Here is a 23087-nt window from a genome sequence, read left to right as displayed (position 1 = left end):
GCTTTTTGTATGTCAATCATACCTCAATAAATGATTTAAAAAACAAAGAAATATTATGTGAGCCACAATTGTGAGCCACCTATATAATTTTAATGTTTTTATTAGCCACGTTAAAAAAGTAAAACGAAACAGGTAAAAACAAATGCAGTAATATATTTTATTTAAATAAATATATCCATAATATTATCATTTTAACCTCTGATAAATATAAAAGTTGTGAAGATATTTGACATGCTCTTATACGAGGCATTCAGAATTTGGTATATATTTTACACTAACAGCACGTTCTAGTAGGGGGCAGCCACATTTTTCTGTGCTCAATAGCCTCGTGTGGGTAATGGTTACAGTTTGGGGTAGCACGGTTCTGACCACTGATGATAAAGCACAAAAAGAAATAGAGACAGTCCCGGTCTTCAAAGAGGATGACACAGAAAATAAATACACATGAAGAAACTGAAACCGGATAACATGGTGCCCAGTAACCAGAAGAGCAGACATAGCTGTTTCTTTGGCTTTGACGAGGAATCTCTGACAAGGTGACCAGCACTTATATTGAGAATTGAATAATGAAAAAGTGCCTATATAAAAAATTTCTGGGATGAAAAGACGCAATCAAATATATATGTAGTGCAATGCTCCTGAGGGGGGAAAAAAGGCATTTACTACTTTGAAAAACAAGGGGAAAAAGAAAGATCAGCGTGGTTGATATGTGCTGGATGAAATGGATGAGGGGAGGAAAAATAGTAAAGGCCAGTTCAATAGGGCCTTAGCACTTGAGGTGAGATGTTTGGCTTTTATTCTCTTTGCCGTGAGAGTCATCAGAGGGACATAGGCTGAGGGATGTAATTTAGGAAAGAAGCACTGGCTGCCTAATAATGAATGGGCTACAGCGTGGGGAGTGGGAAAGTAGAAGTGGAGGGCTTACACAACAGAAATTTATTTTCCCACTATTCTGGAGGCTAGAAGTCTAACATCAAGGTGTTGGCAACTTGGTTTCTTCTGAGGGCTTCTTTCCTTGGTCCATAGAAGGCCGTCTTCTTATGGTGTCTTCACATGGTCTTCCCTCTGTGTCTCTGCCCTAATGTCCTCTTCTTGTAAGGACAACGGTCATAGTTGGTTAGAGACCACCCATACGACCTCATTTTATTCAAATACTTCTCTAAAAGGCCTGTCTCCAAATACAGTCACATTCTTAGGTACTGGAGTTAGGGTTTCAACACATGGATTTGGAGGGGGCTCGCAATTCAGCCCATAACAAGTATCAGTAAATATTTCAAAGGTGTCCTGTGGATCACAATTTGGCAGATATGGTATTCTGATAAGAAGAGATGTGATCCTGCTTTTCCAATCACATGGGCTCATTAACTGTCTCCCAAATATACTTTCTGATTAGTCACATATACCCCTTCTCATTCCTATCAACTTATCAAAATTCTGCCTATGTGTCAAGGCCTGACATGTCATATATCCTCTTCTTGGCGAAATTTGTTTTGAGATGTAAAATGGAACAGAAAAGGTTTACCAAAATCCCTAGCGCATTGCTTTAACTCTTCCAATTTTTCCTTCTTCTCTTTCATTTCTCGCCTCCCTTTTTCCCCCTTTCATTTCTACTTTCCCATTCTACTTCACCTATATTTTCTATTCCTGGGTTCATAAACATTACTTATCAATTATAAAATAGTTTGCCTAAAAAAACTAAAAATAATATAATTACTACGTGTCCCAACTTTTTATACCCAGCAAATGGCGAGAGAACAGTTTCGAGTTTCTGATTTTTAGGATATAGGTTTAATATAAGCCTTAAGGAGAGTTCTCACCTGCTTGTTTAACATAAAAAGAAGGAGCAGGAACAGGATATATATAGGAACAGATATATATATCTGCTTGATTCAGAGCATGGGGCTGCAAGTCAACTGAGAATAATTTGTTATCAACTCAACTACTAAATTCTTGACAGTTGACACACAGGTGAAATGAAAGAACAGTTATGGAGGTAATTAAAACTAATGAGGACTTATTTTTTGTAAGTGATGTTTAAAGTGGGAGTTAACCAGATCAGGTAATGGAACTGATTGATGTATTAATGGGCTGAATGAATCATTCATTTGTTCATCCAAAAATATTTAAGAAGAGAATTTTATGAGCTAGAAACTGGAGATAGAGCAGGGAACAAAAAGATAGAATTTTATCCTCATAGACTTTATATTTGATAGGAACCTGCAGATAAATTAATGAATAACAACATTGAAATTAAAGGTAATATTATTATGAAGGAAATAAGCAAGTTGATTATATATATAAAGGATTATTTGGTGGCAGATATTCTAGACAGATTAATCAGAAACTGCTCTGTAAGCAGGTGACATTTATTTGATTTCAAGGATCAAAAAATGAGCATCATGAAGATTCTGAAGAATACAACTATTTAAACAATTCTATAGACACTGCTTCTATATGCTTATGAATCAATTAGATATTTTCCATAGGGAGAAAGAAATTTGTCTCTATTAGACATGACCACAGTATGCAGTGCAACCAAAAAGCCACAAAATCTCAGCAGCATACAATAATAAGCTTTTGCTTAACTCAGAAATTTGTGACAGTCGAGTGTCCATGAAACTCAGTCGGACTTGGTTAGAAGAGGTAGGCTCTGCTCCGCATGTGTTTCATCCTCCTGGGACCAGCACGCTAGGCAAGGCACGTTCTTAGGATGACCATGACAGGGGAGCAAGTTGGTAAACAAACACTCACAAGCACATTTCCAGCTTATGCCCAATCATGTGTAACAACATCCAGTTGTCCAAAGTCCCTGAATTTGTCGAGCTCAACGTCTAGGATCGAATTGGTGCACTCCTCCTATGGAGGTGAGAGAATGATGTGAATATTTCTGAACAATAATCTACCCTAACACATCAAGGAGAATAAAGATAAAATTTTAGGGCATCCAATAGCACTCAAAGGCAGACCATATGTACCTTTCATCCTACCTTACTATTTTTCTGTTATTTTACTACACAAGGTGAATGCATGCAGGCATTGTCCTCATGAGAAATAGTGACACCATGTGAAGCCATAGGCACCTTTGTGGCTAGAGTTTGGGTACATAGGACTATCCCAATAGGACTATCCCTTGTTCACAGTCCTGAACAGAGCGCAAGACCACAGCATTTTTCCTCGATCAATGTGAGGATTGATGGGCTTCAGCTAAATGAGTCCTTCTAGCTTCCTCAAAATTTCAAGTTTGTAACAAGGTTCATGTTAATACTAAGAATTTCCCTAGCCATTTATCCTGGCTTAGTTATTATCCAGTCTCCATTTAGTGATAAGAAACTAACACTTGATTGACAACTGTTCTTAAGTATCCCTGGATCTGAACAGAGAAATGGCTGACTTTATGTGATATTTTCATATTACATAAAATTTGTAAGTTAATTTGTAACATTGTAAACAGTTAAAAGCTGGAATAAATAATTGCAAATATTATTTTTTACAGTTGTGAGGCAGTTAGTCTCAGGCATAAATTCTAAAGTTTCATTCAAAATAAGTTTATGGCTTTAAAATAGTTAATTAATGATATATTTTAGTGAAGATGATGTACAACTTCAAATATTAAATGGTTGGCATTCTGTTTTTTAAGGCTACAAATTTCAGCGGAGGCGTTTGTAATCCAATTTTACTCAACACCCAAGACTCAAGTTCAATATCTTCAAAATAAGGCTACATTGCTAGATTAGTAGAACTTATAAGAATATTGTTAAGGTAATTTTTAGCTCTCAAGTCTACTTCTTGCAAGTGCCGTTGTAGGGATCCAGAACTAAAGGTAGACAATTGTAGTACCAAATCCTGCCACAAGAGGGTAGTCTTCCCACAGGAAAATTTTAATGGTTTTCTTGTCCTTATATCAGCATTACACTATTAAAATTCAAATTTTAGAAACCATGTCGATTGAAGTTAGAATTTATGACCTACAATTTTTATAACCACAAGTATTTAAAGCTGTTTTGTTATGATATAATATAGATTAAAAGGAAATAAGTAGGGATCAACCATGATACATTAGTAATCATAACACACTCTTAGTAGCAAGGATCTCCTGTTTAAATAAGTAATATTTTTCCAAGTATAATCATTTTGCAAATAAAAGTATATTTGTGGAATTTTTGAAGAAAAAGCAGAGAATCTCTATTCACACATGGATTCTGTTAGTTTTGGTAAATTATCCTCTCATCTCTACAGAACAAACCTACAAATTTTCTTTTATTTTTGCACTAATTTACAACATGATTGGTTTTGCTTTTCTATTCTAATGAAGTACTTGATTGAAAATATTTACCAAGATCTGTACCAAGAGAAAATTTTTATTCCTCTGTTGTGTTTAAATTTGGGCAGTCCAGTGTATGAAAGCTCTATTTCAGTATAAAATGGGAGACATGAATTCTCATCCCAGGTCTATTACTAATTAACCAAGCAGTATAATTTGTGGAAACCAATGTATTCTTACTGACTCCCTCAGTTGCTTCATCTGTAAAATGAAGAACTTGAATACCTATGCTTGGAAATATTTCCTTGACTTTTTTTCCTCTAACATTGGTATGTCCTTTTTACACTTGGAAGAAAATCACAGAGAGCAAGAGTTAATTCATGCTGTACCTGATTCAGCTGTATTCTAGCATTGCTTTGATAAGGATATTGTTTCTCTGTGGAGCAGATTTAAATGCCAACTGATTTCAAACCAATAGTGTTTAAAAGCTCCTTGGTTTATCTTATTTTTTCACTGCTCTTTAAAGTTCTCACTCAAATCATGAAAGGACACAGGAGCAGGACTTTAGATAAAAGTAAAACGAGAGCTTGATAACTGCCTTCTTTTTGGCTAAAAAACCAAGTCCACGAATTGTATGTAGTAAGAAGAGTGGAGAAAACTCTGTCATAATCTATAATGTCAGCCCCCAGATGTACTCAAATTCTCCAGTCAGCACACCAAGCAATGACTTTCTCTTTATGAAAAGTAAGGGGACTGCATGTGGGGACAATCTAGTTGTGACATCCAACACCCCGTATTGCTGAGGATCAAGGCCACAGGTTCAGAGGCTGTCTTCTTCTTCAGCAAGTGTCATATTAACAAAAAACGATGAGAAAAACAACCTTTCCAGCTCTAGGGACATGATTTTTCAGTCAGGGATGCACAAATAGCTGGGCTTCTTGACTGGAGCTTCAAAATAGTGTCTCAAAATCAATTCTAATTAGCAATAAAAGAGCTATTTACCTGGAAATTATGTTGGTACACAGGTGTGTTGCTGCTGGAAAAAACCATTCCACCACTCAACTCAACAAAGTGCATATGTTCATCTTGTTTGACTTGGTTTATGATTATAGGCAGTCGTGCTGCCAAATAAATTGTTTTCGAAATGTTAACTACCTTATGAAGAAGAGCGGCTTGCTATCTATTTTGTGTATGGCTTTGCTTCATTCATTAGATACCTTCTGTCCTCTAAATTTTTCCAAAGACAAAACTAAACACAATCTCAATTCCTCGCTCCCTGTGAAGACAGAAGGTGGTGAATCTGAGCATAAAAATGGGGCAAAGGGACCCCTATTTTCAAGATAGAAATTTAGCTTCTCTGTTCTCCCCATGACTCTTTCTGCCTAAGGCTAAGGAGGCAGAGAAAACAAAGGGAACAGAAGGAATATAGGGAAGTGCAGCAGGCAGGTGGCTAAAGCAATTCTAAGATACCCCATGGATCCAGAGGACCAGAAATAGATGCTCCTGACCAGAGATTTATATAGCTTTGCCTCACTGACCGTAACAATGTAGTGTATGGAAATTATTGCAATAGCTTTTTGTTATTGTCCTCATCAGCAGACAAAGGACTAAATAAATCATGCAAGGAAGGAAACTATTACTACCTGGTCCTAACTATACGGCAGGTGCTCTGTCAGAGCCTCAAGAGAACTCAGACAGGCTGACGCTGTTCTCTCCATTGTTCAAGTGAGGAAACAAAGAGAACTTGAGGAATTTGTCAAAGTTCACACATCTCATTAGTGCCAGAGCATAAATTTAAACCCAAGTATGTGTGCTTCAAAGGCCGAGTATCTAAAATAGTTTTCCAAGAACTCTAAGTTGCTTCTCAAAAACAAAAAACCAGCCAATCCTCACTGACCTGTTCTCACCTTTTCCATAACACGTTTCTTTGTCTAGAAGTCTTCAGTGGAGTTTTCCTTTCATTACTGAAAAGAATAATGAATTCTTTGTCAGGGAAGCACATTCCTGAATCAGGCCACCTCGTTTCAATGAGATCTCTCCCTCAGAAATATATTCCCTCTCTTTTTCTTGCCAGGGAAGGTAAAAAATGCTTCATGAATATTCAGAAAGAGAGATGTTCTGATAGTTGCTATCACTCACCTATAAGGCAATATTGTATGAAAATAGACTTTTCAGTGCTCTGAAAATAACTGAAACTGTGGAACTGCCATTGAAAGGCCACTAATACATCGAATTGGTATTCAGAATGCCTGTAGGCCCAGGTCAGTTCTCATGAATGTATAATATCATATTTCAAATCAGCCTTGATTAAAATTCTCTGATTTCAACCATAGACCTTTATCAAAAACTTGAAAAGATATTTTAATAACAAACTTTAAAAGGAGCTGTGGTCATAATAGCAAAAATCTAACATTTTCCAAATCCGCTTGATATTGTCCTCTTCCCAAAGCAATAGAAAGTAATTGTAACAAACAAATAAAAATGAAGCCATTCAGAAGACATACTCAAATGACTAAACGAGCATGCATCAGAGGAAATGAGAATGAACACCATCAGCCCTGACCACTTCCGTTTGCTTAGGGCATCAGAGGGGTGTTCTTCTTCAGTGACACTTGGCATTTCATTTGAACGGTTGTGCAAAATGCCATTAACATTGCAAGAAAGTGGAATAAATACATTTTCTTAAAAATATTTCATTATTTTTAATGAATGCTGCATATGTTGTAAATAGAACAGACTTCGAAAACATTGTGTTCAATTCCGAACATAGTTCAGAAGGAGTTCAACATTAAAGCATTGTCAATGTTTCTCCAACGAAGGTTATCTTTGCTCAAAAGTTTGGAACTAATGAGGCTCCTTTCTGATTTCCAATAAACAACTATTACCACACAACTTCATCTCTTGAAACAGTTTGGTTCAAAAAAAAGCATTGGTTTGACTATTCCAAACATATTCATTAAATTACAAATCACTATCTTGTAAAGCACTAATTTTACACTATAACTAAATTTTCACTATTACACTATCAGTAAATTATTATTACTAAAGTGTTTAGGGATGTACACACACACACATAAACAACACACACACACACAAATACATGAATTTGGCATTTACCATTACAAATGGCCTGAGGTACAGCCTATCTTCCATCTGAGGAAGTGGAGACTTTTTGTAATAGGCGGGGGGGCGGACCGTCTAATTTTCTGTTAAAAGAAATATGAGGAAGACGCCTTAGCAAAAAATAGAGAAAGTAGTTAAGAACATTGTTTCCTCATCCAATGGGTCTCAACCTTCACTTCAGTCAAAATCTGAGGAAATTTTTAAAATACTGGGTCCTGGGTTCCACCCGAAGAAATTCTTGTATAAATTGCCTGTACAATGTTCTGGGGTTTTAAAAAATCTCAGGTGATTCTATTATGCAGCCAACCTTGAGGACCACTGCCTGAGCCTTGTGTTGTGTGGCAATCGAGAGTCCCTGTTTCCTCCCACAGCTCTCATGCTCATGGATTCAAGAGGCTGCAGCTGGAGACCATCTCAGACTTTCCCAAAAGTACAGTCAGTAGCTGGGGGGCCACCACCCTCCAAAGATCCAAAATATCTGACTGTCCCCACTGACATCTGTCCTGGCGTCTCTCATCCCTTTATTTTCCATCTCAGGATTTAACTGATTTCTGACATAGAATTCACCGCAAATTCTGGTTGTTTTATCCATCTGCCTGTTCATTTGATTGAGTGTTCTCCCTCATGATACAATGTAATGTATGAGAGCAAGAACTTTTCTCTTTCAATTTCTAGCACCTTAGCATATTGCCAAGCTCACAGCAGGCCTCCAATAAAGATATTTTGGTTGCATAAATAAAAAATAATTAGATGAAAGAGTTGTAGAGTAAGAGACAGTAGGTAGATGGGTGGTCTTCCCAGAAGAGCATGGGCTCCTAAGTTCCTTCCCACAGATGCACTTCTGAAATAGAGGTGTGCAACAGTGACAGAAAGTAGTTGTTGCTAGGGTAGACCCCGACGAAATCTACTGCTCCTACAGCTGGGACCTTACCTTACCTTATGGAACTGGAAGGATTATGTTTTAGATTTAATATGTGTCCTTTTAATGTACTCCAATTTAAGGAGCAGGTTTTGAGGCTATTACTTTTGCTTTAGGAAAATTCATGAAGAAGAATCAACCCTGTAGGTCAAACACTACGATCAAGACATTATCCTTTACCATTTCCCACTGGCTGTGGAGAACAGGCTCAGGATTTTCAATAGACTCTCTCAATGGATCAAATTCTAGCAGTTATAATCTAACGCTATTATAGATATTTTTCTGGGAATTTTAAAGAACAAAAATTTCCACAGTGGAGCTATTTTTCTGTTATCCCAAAGCATAATATATAAACAGAGTTTTAAGAGAAAATATATATATTATTAAGCAGTAGGTGGTATAGGTCTGTTGTATGAGTGTGTCTGTGTGAGTGTAACATATATAATTTTGTTTTATTTGCTTTCTGTGTATGATATATACATATGTGTGTATACAAAATAGTATATGTGTATTTTTGTGTGTGTGTTTATATATATATAAAATTGACTCTGATATGGGAATTTTTATGTTATATGTTAATTCGTATTATACAAATGAGGAAACTGAGCTTAAAACTATTTAAATATATTGTTTAATGCCACTTAGCAAACAAAGACAAGAATCAGAATATTTGCTAAGAACTCCAATTATAGTCTCCTTACAGTATTGTATAGTTTCTTGTTCTCAAGATTTGTAAAGGGTAATGATCCAAATATATTTCATCAAGAGCATATCAAATCCTTCATTGACAGGCAACGGAGACATACAAAATTTTACTGCATAGCAGTCAAAATAGTCCAACTTCCAAGAAATAAATCCAGATGAACAGAATAATTTTAATAATTTTAAATTACTAAAAATAGTAATAGTTTAATCTTATTGGTATAAAGGAATACCCACAAGCAAAAAAATAGTTTAAATTCTCATAAGGTATTTATATGTGGCATCTCTATTGTATTAGTATGAATTTTTTCATTATAATAGAATATACAAAATTAAGTAAACCAAGGATTTTATTCTCTCTAAAGAAAGCTTATGCTACTATGTTAATGATGCCTCACAGTGGCAAACGATATATGGAACCTAATGACTTCCTGGAAAAAGATTACTTATATTTTCTTAATTGCTGTTTTTGCAGTTTGGTGTTATGCTTGTTACTCTTAATGAAAAAAAATTGGCAATGAACAGAGATGGCTAAAATGATAGTGGAAGGTCCAGGAGTGATGAAGGAGTTACTACCCCAAATTGAAATATTTTCTCGTAATAGTAGAGCATCCTTTTGGATAAAATATTATTCTGTAAGTGGGAAAAACATAAATATGATATTAATACTTTGGAAATTGTGGTTTATTCTCTTACAAATAATAGAGGAATACAAATATATCATAACAATAGACTGAAATGTAAATGTATGCTTCAAGTTACTTAGAAACGGCTGCCCTTGCAGGAAGTATACACTCCATATTTCCGCAAAGAAGTAGAGCAATTTGGGGAAAAGTATCTTAATGGCAGCATCCTTAGGAAAATTTACTTAGTGCACCATACCCATAATGATCATACCCAGAATCTCGATGGCAGGATGTTTGACATATAATTTAACATAAATTGTAGAATATTTATATCCAAAATACAGCACAGAGTAAATAAATGTCTTAGGATACATTTCCTGCTTCACAGGTGCTGTCTTTACTCATCCCTGTCACATATTCTTCACTTAGCAATTCAAGCTGGGCCTCAGTGATGGAACCCACCAGACAAGGTGTGTCTCTAGGGCAGAGAGTAGAGATCTGGTAGTTTGAATGCTGATTTCATTAAGGTAGACAGTCAAGCTGTCTTCTTAAAATCCACAGAGCCTAGCCTCAAATAATGTGAAAATTTTTATATGTAGAAAAGTTATTTAAAAAATTTTAATTTTTGAATAAACTTCAAAAGCCTACTGCTGACCCTATTGATCAAAATATGCTAAGATGTTGACAAAATTCTATTTAATTTTCTGTAACCATGTTATTTTTCTTAGCTGATTAACTGCTAGCTTAGGTGTCATATGCTAACGTGAACAGCACAGTGCATTTAGTTGAATCAAATCTGATATGTACATTTATATACATTTGATATGCAAAACCTTATGATTAAATCTCTTCAAGTGTTAGAGTATTGGTGGTGGATTCAGAACACTGTATATTCTTTAGTCATGATGAATAACAAAGAATATAATTTTGATGTCTGATTGCTTGCATTTCTTTCTAACATACCCTGTTATTTCTCAAAAGAGATAAGGCAAATAAAGCAAGGAAAATAGGATAGTAATAACATTTTACATGAAGAAAATTAGTCAATCAATCATAGGAATAAGAGGTTTCATAACACCTATTAGGTCATCCTGTCAACCCCTGAGGGCCGGTGCAGATTGTGGCTGAAATCTCCTGTCTGGTTCTTTATCAAAAATAGTCCCCAAAAATGTCAAATAGAAGAGTATTTCTTCTGATGTATTAATGCTCAGTGCCCAGTATAAATGCTATTAACATTCATTGCAGCAGAACTTTCACTGTTATCATGGTCAGAGATCATTTTAAAATGTTTTTGTATGACTGCTAATAAAGAAATCAGTAGTTCTAAAGGCATTTATTAGTTGAAGAAAAATTCTGCACATTGAAAACACAAAGGTTTGTTAAAATACATCTTTTGTCTGTTTATTCATTTCTTTAAAGACACATTTCAGACTCTACAGGCCTCATTCCACTGGAACTTTGGAAAAAAAAGCATTAATAATAAATAGTAATTAAAAACACAAAAATGAAAAATACAAAATTGAAAATCTGTGGGCAAAACAATGAATCTCTAAAGGCCAAATTGAGTCATAGTAAAACAAAGGGGGTAAAAAACTTGGAGCCCAAAGGCCTAATGCTCTCAAATACAGGTTTTCTGAATTGGCCTCCAACGAGAGGACCTCGCTGGGATTTAGGACAGAAACCTTTCGTTGGCTCAGACAGGAAACTCTTATGTTGCATGACTATGTTCCCCAGGATGCGTGACTCTCTCATTTTCCCATTTTCACACCATTAAGTATGATATGGTTCCTGAATACTACTATGATTCACTTGTGAACCTCTTAGCTTTTTGTCTTTTAAAAATTCCGCTTCTACTACTTGTCACATTTTACTTGCAGTTTTAAGATGAGATAATTTCATGTTAATTTCAAGTATCTGTTTCATCTTAATATAACTGCTGTAATTTTGCTGATTTTTTAAAACCACACAATTTCCATATTCATCTGAATTTTTTAACTGATGTATACTTTAATTAGCGTAAATGTTCTTTCAAAGTAATATCTGAATAAAATATGACTGTGTGTGGTTTATCATATGAAGTTACATAGATAGCCACAGAGTAAAATAGTCATGGGTGATAGCAATTGATTACTTATAAAATAAGGTGAAAAATCAAAGTAGTCAACATTCGGTTTCAGACTTTTTTGTGAAACATCAGCCATGATAGAGGCGCAACGTTGCAGATGAAGTAGGGTAGGGAGCATGGAACTGTGATGCAGTGACTCAATACAGATGGTAGGGTAGGGTGCAGACCACTGTGTACCTGCGTGACTCCTGCTCAGACTAATGACATGCCAGACATGTCACCTAAGGCTGTGGGCCTTTCCTCCTGGTGCCATCTACCCTCCACCTGAGCCATATCTGTAAGGAAACTGTAGGCTTTGTTGCCAGAGGAATAGAGGAGGCACTGGGAAGCTGCTACCATTCCCTTACATATATGTCTCTCTATTAAAGCAATAGCCTAAAGTTAATTTTACTTCCCTAGGCTCCAAAATTATTTTTCAAAACTGCTGTGCAAAAAGGTACACCGTGTATATGTGTGTGTGTATATATATATATATTTATTTATTTATTTATATTTATATTTTTTTCATTGAGTTTAAATAGTTGCAAATAGAAATGGATTCCATTTTGTGGAATACAGAATTTATACAATTTTGTGAACTCTTTACAAAAAACAATACAGAATTGTAAATACAAAAATAGATATGAAAGAATATAAAGAATGAGACAGAAATCAAAACAAATTACACATTTAAAAAACTGGTAACACAAATATCGAAATATCCAGAAAAACAAACCATTTTTTTAAATTTACTGTCCGATACTTATCTATAATATTTTCTGTTGTTGGCAGCATACTTTTTGATTGTGTCTTCGTATGACAATGATTTTGTCAACTTTCTGCAGAGGAAAAAATAGGCAATCAATCTGGCTTTTAACATAGTTGGTTGAAATTTATTTGTATTGTTTTGTTTGGGATACATAATATCTATGACTTTACAAAGATGTATATTTACTATTTGTAGCTGCACAGGTTTTACCCTAGACACTGTAAAATACTAAAATTTCTTTTTGGGCAATTCCCAAGGAAAAAAATTTAAAGATGTTATAGCGTATTTCTAATTGTCAAAACTGCATTATCAAATATATTTCTGAGAGGAGAGCATTTCTGTTTAAAATAGGCATCAATAAGAACACTCTACTAATTGTATACATCTAATGACTGGAAGAATTATTCTCAGACCATTTCTGGCTCTGGACTTCTTAAACGTTGTTTCTCCTCCATTATCCACATATTTCAAGTGCTGGATGCCATTGGACATGCTCCTATCACAACATGAACTCTGGCCTTGTAGTGATAATGATGAGTTGTCACAGTGAGTGGTGAGAATATACATGGAAGCGATTTTTACACGAGAACAGCTAGCAATAATAGCCCTACACAAACTGAGTTTGCATTGTATAAATTTATCTCACTAAACCCAAACTAAATGTATCACCAACTGAATTTCCCCTTTGGATCAAAAAATTCCCAGGGCCACTTTAAAATCATATATGGAAGGAATGTGATGGAGGGTAAGTCGAACTGGAATGTGACAGAGGTCTTAACTGATTGCGGTTAAAGTAACTTGTTTTTGAAAATTTAATAAGAACATATGGCCTCATAAACATGTTGTTAGAGCCGTTCTCAGGCTTGGAAAAAGCCTGTGTAAACGAAGGGCCCTGAACTTAAGCTTCATTAGCTCCACAGAAAACTCTGCCTCCAACTGCAAAGATTATGGTGTTTAGCATATTGTATATATTGACACTTTTATGCAGGAATTTAACATCTCTCTTTTAAATGTATCCAAAGAAATCTAAATATGATGATTCAACGGTACCATCATTCATTGTAAAATATATGAACAAGGTTTTCTTTAAGAGACTACATTTAGAGTGTTTGTTTTTCTCTTTGAACTATTTTTTTCCCTTTTTTCCAAGAAATGTTTTATCCTAAAGAAATATATTTAATGTTGGATGTTACTTTATTGAATGTCCTCCAATATCTCTCCAACAATGACAGTGTGGTGGTATACAAAAATGTATGTATTTAAGCTTTTGTTTATTTTTAATCTTCTGTTTCTGTAAGTTCCTATGTTTATAAACTATTATGAGCGGCCAGCCCAGTGGCGTAGTGGTTAAGTTCGTGTGCTCCACTTTGGCAGCCCAGGGTTCATGAGTTCGGATCCTGGGCGTGGACCTACTCACTGGTCATCAAGCCATGCAGTGGTGGCATCCCACATACAAAAAATAGAGGAAGATTGGCATAGGTGCTAGCTCAGGGACAATCTTTCTCAGACAAAAAGAGAAGGATTGGCAATAGATATTAGCTCAGGGCCAATTTTCCTCATAAAAAAAAAGTATTATGAAAGTTTTTTCTAGAATGGATAATTATTCCAATTATTATTTGCACATGATTGAGTAAAACAACACAAATACATTACATATTTGATACATATTAAATTTTTATAAATGTATCTTTTAAAGAGATAGATTTTTTCATGAATTAATGAATTACTTTTTCATTAAAATTACTTTTATTTTTAGAAGGAGACACTGTTCAGCTTCCAATCGTTTCCTACTTTTCCTTTTTACAGATGTAGGAACCAAGAAATCTTCATAATGAATGTAAGATGAGCATAGGAGTTTGGTTATAGCAATATCAATTCAACTTTTTCTGAGTTATATGCTACATATCACACTGTGATCTATTATTTAATTACTTGATATATTTCATCAATTAGATTCTCTTTCAATTTCACTAAAATCATCCTAACCTTAAAGATAGTCTGTTTTACAGCTATTCAAATCATGTACCTAAGTAAACAAACAATGAAAAACTTTCTAAATAAGTGCTACTGATTATTAGTTATTAATTATACCAGTTACTTAGTTAAAGGCAACATTTTACGGAGCTAAAGTTATCAACATAACTCTCATAAAATTGGAAATGGCATATTTTAAGAATTTTAGGATATATTATTTTACAATATTTTAGGGATAAAAAAGGTAGTCATTAAAACTAAACTCACCACCCTTCTTGTCTCACTCTGTGATACATCTGAATTCTAATATCCAAAATGATCCCACTTCAAGTGGCGGGATTTTCCTTTTACAGAAATGCATATAAACAAGGGAAAGACATTAAACTTTAATGCCAGTTCAGCATACCTTCACTAAAGGATCTTCTCAGACATCAAATTTTATACTACACATTATTTGATGACCTTGACCTTTTTATACCCTGAGGTGGAAGATTTGGGACGGGTGAGGAATACGTCTGTCTTATTATTATTTTTTTAAAGGCAATTGTAAAACATTAGGTGGGAAAGAAGAACTGGTATAAATTCAGATTGCAAGCATATTCTCAAGCAGAACAATTTTAGGAAAGGGTACACATCAAAATTGCAAATCTGGGATGGAAACTGTTTCCTCACTCCTCTTAGGAGTTCCTTCTCACCCATTTTGAACACTTATATCTTATTTCCTTTGTGCTGTTTATTTAGAGAATAAGCTGCAGCCAAGAAACTCTGAACTCTGAGTCATCTCTCTCCCAAATCCTCAAACCCAAATGACTCATTTGGCTTTGGCCTCACTAAATATATATGTATGAGCATAACTACTAATGCAGTATATCATTACTGGGGGAAAAAATCCCCATTTATAAGTGAATTAGTTTAGTATTCATTTTCAATCACTGTAAAAATGTATGTAAACATATGGCCATTTGTTCAACCAAAACACTGGAACAGTGCTTCTCGAACTTTAATGTGCATACAAATCACTTGGATGTCTTGTTAAAATTCAGATTGTAATTCCAAAGGTCCATGGTGGGACCAGAGATTCTGCAATTCTAAGAAACACTCAGATGGTGCTGACATCCTGCTCGTCCATGGACTAACTACACTGTTAGTAACAAGACCACATTTAAATATGCAAATATATGTATATAGCTGCTACTGGGAGTCTGGGTCCATGTATATGACAAGTCTTTTTATTGTGAAATAAGGAGAACTAGTATATGGTTTTATGAAATTTTGCTACCTACATACCACTTGCAGAGAGAGTAAGACAGACTTTAATCTAGATCTAATGATGAGACTAAGATCTAATGAGAGAGTTGAAATGACAAAAAGATTTGTATATTCCACTTCTCCACCCAGGCTGATAGCTAACAGTGGTTCTCTTGCAACTTCATATCAAATCAATTTCCCTATATAATTGATTCCTTAATGGTTCTTTCAAACTAGATTATATTTTGAAGACAATTTTTATAGATTAAAAAATGATTATCAACCCTATCAGATCTAACACCCTTATTTTTGTAACAAGTATGTTATAATGCTCATCCTATCCTTATTTTTCTAATATACATTTTAAAAAATCATAGATAATAAAGTCAACCCTCAGACACAATTGAAATAATTAATATATTGTCCTAATGTAAATAAGTGAAAGCTTTGTATATGTATGTATAGTTTCGGATTGTAAATGCTCAAGCTGAATGCTGGGCGGTGGAAGGTGTAATGAAGTAGGCAGCTATTTACATTTATATGTATGCTCATCTTCCCTAGTGGAAAAGCTACTGATGAAGTTCTATTGTATTATCAGATCGAATAACATGAGAAAGCAGCATTGCTATCAGTGGTATGATTTTCTGAAAAGTGTAAAGTTTTGATTTTTCAAATGAAATAAGATACAGTCTTTATCTTGATTTACATGGAAGCTACATTTTTGGAAAAAAATCATTATATCCTAAAGCTATTTTTTTTAAAAAAAACAGCTTATATAGTAGCCATTTTAGTTAAATATAAAACTATTGGGGTCTTGGCTCATATAATTAAAAACATATTTCTTTATCTACTTGAATATAAGAGGGACATCTGAGTGGACATTAAATTCGGAACTATTCTTTTTTGTTCCTTGTATCTAGCATCCCTGACATCTAACCAATGAGTGTCAATATCACCTACTATTTTTCGTGACAATCAAGAAAAATATTTCCTACAATTTTCTAAAACACTGTGGGGTGGTACCACTCCACTGAATCACTGGATTAAGAATATTTTTTGAATGAGAAAGTAAACATGGCATATACTATATTTCATTTAGTTTTATAATACTTCTTTCACTCACCAAGCAATCTGGTCCCTACGTTGTATTAGTTTTCTATTATTTTATAACAACTATTACAAAATTAGTGGCTTAAAATAACACCTATTTATTAGCTCACAGTTGTATAGTTCAGAAGTCTAGCATGACGTAGGGTTCTCTGCTCGGGGTCTGACAAGGCTGAAATCAAGGGCTCGCCTAGTTGTGTTCTTATCTCCAGGCTTGACCAAGGAAGAGTCCACTGCCAACTATGTTCAGATCATTGGCAGAATCCAGTTCATTGTGGCTACAGGACTGAAATCCTCTGTCAACCAGGGGCCACTCTCTTCTCTTAGAAGTGGCCAGCATACTCTCTATCTTCAAAGTCAATAACATAACAGAACATCAAGTCCTTCTTGTGTTATGAAACTCTTTGACTTTCCTTCTGCAACCAGTTGGAGAAAACAATTTGCTTTCAAAGGGCTCAGATGATTAGGTTAGGACCACCTAGGTAATCTCTGTTTTTTAAAGTCAACTCTGACATATAATATAACCTAGTTATGAAAGTCATTAAGTCAGGAAACATCATAGAATTCTGCCTACCGCATAAAGTCATGAATTTACTGAGTCTCTGTTCACTAGCGTCATCGAAGACCTTTCCATTTCCAGATTCAAAAGTTCTCTTTCTTGAAAACATGTTTGCTTAACAAGTTTATATCATCTATATTGAGTCTCTTTCCTCTCAACTTGTGCATGGCTTTTTGTTTGTTTATTTCACCTAATTTTTATTTTATTCTCAGCCATTTTCTTTCGTTGGATCTTTATTCTCTACCTGTTTACCTCATGAAGATTGGTTTTTCCTAAGTATGTTCACCATTCTTTCTCAATCTCTTTCTTATCTTTCTTTCCTTCTCTCGCATCACATTTATTTCCATGCATTAGACAACTAGGTTTGAAAATTCTTCTCTGTTCTTAAGTGTTCTTTCAAGTCCCAACTGGACGTCTTTGCCCGAATGGTTCATTGTTGTGTTACACTTAGCATGACTGAAACAGAGCTCTTTTACTCCTGGGAACTGAACCACGTTACTGCTTGAGATTCACTAAAATATAGTATTTACCATCTAAGGCTCTGAAGCCAGAATTCCTTGGTCCAATCTTGGCTTTGCTTCTTATCAAATGCATTATCTTGAAAAAATTATTTGACCTCTCTTTATCTCAGTTTCCTAAACTAAAAAATTGGAATTAAAATTTAAGTTCTTTAGCTTACCAAATGTGAATGCTATGTCATACTCCAATGTCAATTTTAATCAAATTTTGCCAATACTAGAAAAAACATGATTCCTAAAAATATTCACTCTATCCTCACTAATACTGCTGCCAATACTTCTTGATTTTCTACTGCAATTGTATTTCTAAAACATTCTATAGAATTCCTATCTCTTTCTTATTCTTTCTCCAAGTGATTCTTCTGATCACAAATGAGATGATAGAGTTTTATGTGTTCATTCATTAGTTCATTCATCCATTATTCATTCATTTGTTTTGCTTGAAGCAGAAATGAGGTCATACTATTTCCCTGTTTACAACTTTTCATAAGGCATTACCTGCAGATGTTAGGTACATGTCTTATGGCATTCATAATTACCAAATTTAAGTCAAAAGATTTTATATCAATCCTGAATTGGAAATCCAATTTCCAACTATTCTGAGTAGCAGAGATCTTTCAACATCACATTCAAAATCTATAGTAATAATCCTCCAGAGTTGAGTGACTGCTGGTTGTGGCATGCACTGTCCAGTTTGACAAAGTCCTTACTGAGTCAGCTTTCTGTTTGGGGATCAATCATCTGAATGCTTTTGGAGGAATTTGAGTTTTTAATTCTTGTCTACTAAAAATATATAAAGGCATTATTAACATGACAATCTAAATACTTGGCAATTTGGCCACAATCACCTTTCTAATCTCATTGCCTGTCATTTCCTACCTAGCTCTAACAGCCAAACCCATTGGTATTACTCCATTTTATTCCCTGGATGATAGCATTTTAAAGTTATATGAGCCTTGGTTCACTCAATAGTCTCTACCTGAAATCTCTTTTTTAACCTGAACTCTTTTTTCAACTGTGGGGGACTGGCATTGGCCACCCCAAGATATGTCTCTTTGGCATGAGGATTATTTGGGACTGGTTACTTTTAATAAACTGCAGACAGGAAAGGAACTCTGAGAATCAGAGTTTACTTACCCTTTGTTAAGAGACATTTACATTGTAGAGGAAATCTCCATCTGTAAAGGTATCTCCCTCTTTGTACCAGAAGAAGGGGAGGATGACCTTATCTCTAGAAACTCTTAATCAATGCCAAAGGCAAAGACTTAAATCTGCATTTATTTACTGTACTTGTGTGGTAATCTCTCATAATCAACTCCCCCTCCACCCCCAACATCCTCCTTTGTCCTTAGCTGAAGATGATATTTAAGGTGGGGGCTTCAGCCATTTTGGTGAGTTGCTCAGCTTGTCTGAGCCTCTCCCATGTATACATGTTAGAAAGCTTTGTTTAATTTTCTCCTGTTATTCTGTCTCATGTGAATTTAATTTGTTCCCCGGCCAGAAGAACCCACAGTGGGTAGAGGAAATGTCTCCTCCTCTACACAACCTATTCATTTTCTCAGGTTCTGCTTGAATAGAATCTACTCCAAGAAAATAGAATTCTCTCCTCTATGGTCCACAACATTTTATGTATTTCTATTTTATAACATATGTCCTATTTTCTAATTATTTGCATGGATATCCATCTTTCTATAAAGAGTATGAATTTACTCACAGGAATATATCTTCTTACTTATACAATCCTGGCTTGGTATTGGGAATATAGTAGATTGTTAATAAATGTAGTGAATAATTTTTCAGTTTTTAGAGTAACAATACATAATTTCAGAAGCTGAATGAAAATTTATTGACTTATGTTCTTCTAGTGTTTGGGGGATGTGGAGGTAGTTAGAAAAAGGTAATACGTGAAGTAGATAGAAGATTTTCACAACTGCTATCTTTCTACATTGTCCACAAATTAGAAAGTCTTTTAGAGTTGAATTACCAATTTTTTTAAACATAAATAAACAGGGAAGAGAAGATTGTAACTGATTTTTAATTATTGTGATTAGGTCTTTAGATTGTTTCTGCTTTGCTAACTTGCGCTAATAAAAGGAAGTGAGAATTGAATAGAAACAGAAAAAAGAAAAGCAAAGAAAGGCGTTCTCTAGTTGAGAATTTTCTGGGAGTGTTAGGCAAAGTCAGTAAAGCCTAAAGTTCTGGAGAGAACAATTGAGATGGCAGGTTTCTACTCTTGGTATCTCACATATCTTGAATACACCCAATAAAGATTTGTCATTGATTAGTTGAAGTTAAAGAGAGGATTGAAACAAGTCTAACACGTACACATCGAGTAACGATTTTAATGATTTTTTAAAAAAATTCATTCCTTCTGGAAGTTGAACCTTTAAAATTATCAGCACATTTGCTATCTCCTAAGGCAAGCCAATTTTGTAAGAAACCATTGTGAAGCACGATTATAAGCAACATCTTTTCTGCTGAAGAAATGTGTAAATAAGATTGTCTCAGTTTCTCATGTTAAGAAGTACTTTGTAACAGAAAGCGGCAATTCCAACACTTTGTTCCTAAATCATGTCACAAAATAATGTTGTAAAACGCTTTTTAGAACTCATATAAAAATATGATCTCCAATTTAGGTCACATTTTAAAAGATAACTTCATTAGAGGCATATTTTAATTCCTCATTACATATCTTAGGAAAAATAAGTTTTCTTGTATAAACTGAAGAACATCCTTAAAAAGAATAAGCCTGCAGTTTCTGAACATGTGTGACACAGCACCAAAAGACTAAAGAACACTCATTTTCTGCAGACTAGGCTAGCAATATGTTTTCAAGATTAATTTTTAAGTCATATCTCTTCATTGTTTTAAGCAATTTTAATCCAAATAAAAGGAAATATCTCCATAACATAAATATATAAGTTAAAGGCAGTATCATTCACAGAGCTAAACATGGTTGAATAGTAATTCTAACAATAAAAGAGTTCATTCCTTTTTCATTGTTATAATGACCCTATTTTAAGAGAAAATGGAATATATAATATTATATGCATAGTTATAGTTTTAAATTTGGACTGTCCATGATAATTCACGATGCTTGGTTGCCATATCCACAGCAGTAAATTTTAGCAGCTGGTGTAACCAAGAGGAAAAAAGTTCATCACGAGACTAAAGAAAATTCTAAATCTATATACCTGTTTTTGCAAGCTATTTGCAAGGATTATGAAAATAAATCTGTACACATAATGACTGATTTTAGATTATTTACACCACATTAATTTAGACAATCAGCTTAGCAAATAAAAATTCCCTGCTCCTCCCTACTCCCTTTTCAATCCAGTAAGGTTTATCTTCAGGCTGGTTCCCATTTGCTGTCTGTGCCCTTGAAATCTACCTCTCAAGCCTCTTCCTACAGTTGCTACAGCTTGGATTTCCCAGACAGAACTTACATTAGCCTTCCAGGGCCTAATTCATAAAATATTTCTAACACTGCAGATTAGTTCTGAGCCATTTTACAGCTTTGGAAAGTCTATACCATAAAGAATGCTCCCTTTCATTCCAAAGCCATTTGCATTTTATTTGTGCCTCAAAGGAGGAACAATCCAAACTGATTAGAATCCGCAGACACTGTGCATAATGAAAAATTAATTGCATCAATCTTTTCACTGTAGTGGTCTTAACAACTCATTTTCAACTGGTCATTTTTCCACCTGCTCACCAGGGCCCAGGCAGCTGAGGCAAGCATATCTCTGACATTTACAGAATACCAATGAAGCTAAGGTCACCAGTACATCATGCAAGTGGGAGCTGAGAATTCTGAAAGAGATGTAAGCTGTTTGGATGAGCTAGAACTATTATGTGACAGTGGAGGGCAAATACATGCTATGACAACCCATCCAGGCACGGTTTGAATTAACAAAACAGAAAGGAAAGGAGAAAGTCTAAATCACCAACAGGAGAGGTTAGAGCAGTGCTACCTCATTGGAGATTGAGCGTTAGGTGCTGCTGACAGTGGTGATAAATCAACAATTGCATGCTAGCATCGTTGTAGGCGATTTGATATGGCAGGTGGCAACAGCAGTCCAATGCGTATACATCAAAATGGGGTGTTTGCTTTTGAAATAGCGCTGTAACTCACTATACTTTGCAAAACTACTCATTTCAGTTATTTTTTTGACAATATTCTTCATGTTGTTATTGATAAAGATTTACAGCAAATCCTTCCTCAATCAGTGTATGAGGTTTTATAATTTAAACAAACTCTTACACCTACAGGTTTTGAATAATTTTCCAAGTGTTTCTTATAGTTTTCTGGGTCTTCATACCACAATAAACACTGTGTCTTCTGGATTTTCTCGATTTTAACATCAAAATAAAGATATTGCAAACAAATAAGCAAGTTCAAGGCAACATCCAAGATCAGCTTAATTTCAGATGATGACTACGGTTCCCTAGGACATTGCTATTCAAAGTGTGGTCCACAGACCAATCACCCAAGAGCTAGACAGAAATGAAGAATCTTGGGCCCAGCCTCAGATTTTCTAAATTACAATTTGCATTTTAACAAGATCCCCAGGTGCTTTAAAGCAGTGCTTCTCAAACTTTAATGTGGTAATATATAACTGGAGGGACTGCTAACCCCAGATTCCAGGGCACACCTCCAGACATTGTGACTCAGTAGGTCTAGGTTGGGGCCCAGTAATTTGCATATATCACAAGCTCCCAGGTGATGCTGATATGCTGGGTTTATAGAAAACACTGTCTATTGCACTTCCTTAAGAAAAGCTAAGGACAAAATTAAATAAAAATCTCACTTTGGTTATTTTTCTTCACTGTTCAGAATATGTCACAGTAATGACATTTCATTTGTCAAAATGTATCATAATAATAAAAGACATAGAGCATCCTTGACCCTTCTTAGTAATCTTTCGGGTCTCAGTGGATATCTACCTAATATGGAAAAACATCAGACAAGGAATTTTAAATTACACAGAAAGGCTTTCAGATCTTAACTTTTAGGCCTTCATGCTAATGAGGAGAGGAAAACATCCCTGTGACTTACATTACCCTGGTATGGGGGGACAGTGAAAGGAAATCTCAGGGAAGGGGACCCCAGCCAGCCCCATAGCCCTGACTGGTTCTCCAAGGAAAAGCTTGTGGGAAGATGGTATATGTGT

The sequence above is a fragment of the Equus przewalskii genome, chromosome 3 (genome assembly GCF_037783145.1).
Source record: "Equus przewalskii isolate Varuska chromosome 3, EquPr2, whole genome shotgun sequence".
NCBI classification, from domain to species: Eukaryota; Metazoa; Chordata; class Mammalia; order Perissodactyla; family Equidae; genus Equus; species Equus przewalskii.
This window is presented reverse-complemented; position numbering follows the sequence as displayed.